The sequence below is a fragment of the Cervus canadensis genome, chromosome 24, assembly GCF_019320065.1.
Source record: "Cervus canadensis isolate Bull #8, Minnesota chromosome 24, ASM1932006v1, whole genome shotgun sequence".
Classification (NCBI taxonomy): domain Eukaryota; kingdom Metazoa; phylum Chordata; class Mammalia; order Artiodactyla; family Cervidae; genus Cervus; species Cervus canadensis.
Window position 1 is genome coordinate 13,700,987 of NC_057409.1, and position 1,641 is coordinate 13,702,627.

Genomic DNA, 1,641 nt, shown 5'->3' on the forward strand with positions numbered 1-1,641 from the left:
GATGGCTGAGATTGAATCTTTTGCCAACATGTAGGAAAGGGCTTAGAGTGAGAGTCAGATTGGAGCTGATTTAATGAGAATACAAAAATAGGGTGTTTCTTGAGTCCATGTGCCAATAGTCCCACCTGCTCCACCTGTCTGTGCTTCCAACTGCAGGACTGAGACTAGGTGTGCCTCATTCAGAATTGAATTCTTAGGACCCAGCGCAGTGCCTGGCACATTGTAAGGATGCATTCAAAATGTATTTGTTGAATTCATTTTTCCTTGGAAGCTACAGAAATCTTTCTAAATCCCAAGTCTGTTCCAGTGATTTGCCAGCAGCCCTCAGAATAAAATCCAAACCCCTATTGTGGCCCACAAGGCCCACTCCATTGGAACCTTCCTCCCTTCGCCACCTCATCTCTGCTGCCCATCCTCCTCACACTTTCCTCTCCACCCAAACCTCATGATTTGCAATTTTCCGAACTTCCCAGGTTGTTTCATACCTCCGTGCATTTGCTTACATGGCACCCTCCACCAGCAGTGTCCTTTCCCTTTTCTTTGCCTGCTGAGTTTTCAATCATTCTTCAAAGCTCTGTACAAGTGTGGTCTTCTTAAAGTGCCTCCCCTGACACCCTCTGCCTAAAGGCAGAGGAGACGCCTCCTGCTCTTGGGCCTATTGCTCATGTCCAGGTCTGACTCCCTCTTCCCAGGCTCCTTTTCCTGGATCGTGAGCTTCCCTCATGTGATGAGTCCCCAGTGCCCAGAGCAGTGCCAGGTTCACCATAGCTCTCCATAAATGCTCAATGTCCACTGGGCACTAGTCCTGACTCTCCCCTCCATGGACTCCTGGTGTAATGTTGGGCAACCTCTCCCCTCTGTGGGCCTGTTTTCCCTCTCTGCACAATGTGGAGAGGGGGGAGTGAAACTCATGGTTTCTAAGGACCCTTCCTTCCCTGGGTTGGGATTGGAAGTGATGGCATGTAAAACATCGATCACCCATGTGTGCTGTCGGCCAGCTAAGGGCAGAGCCCACTTGGACACATAGCTACACGTGGTAGCGCCCAGGGACCACCCGGGAGCAAACCCCTGCCTAAATAGCTGCACATAACTCTCCCCCACACAAGTGGACGTGGCCTTCATCCCCAATCAACCATTGGCCCTAACACTAAAAAATTCATCAGCAGCTGGAGCTGCCAGTCCAGCAGCAAGTTAATATGCAAGGAAGAAGCCTCCTGCAATATGCATGCTCAAAGGCTGGTGTTCTCTGGGGCTCTCCCCTTTCCAGGACTGCACATGCAACACCCTCCCTTCACCCCCAAGTCTAGAGACGCAGATGCAGTTGGTCTACGGTAGGGGAACAAGGGCCAGAGCCTTAGCTCTACCAGCTTCCTGGATACCTGCCCCTTGATCTCCTATGGGAACCTTAAATTGCACATTCATTCACTCATTCATTCAACATTAGCTATGAAGTTCCTATCATGTGCCAGGCAATGGTGTGAATGTCAGAGACTCACCCTGTTTTGCCCTCACAGGCTTACAGTCTGGTGGAGGAGACAGCCCTCCTCCAGGGAATCTTCCCAACCCAGGGACTGAACCCAGGTCTCCCACATTGTGGGCAGATTCTTTACCACCTGAGCCACCAGGGAAACCCAAACAGAA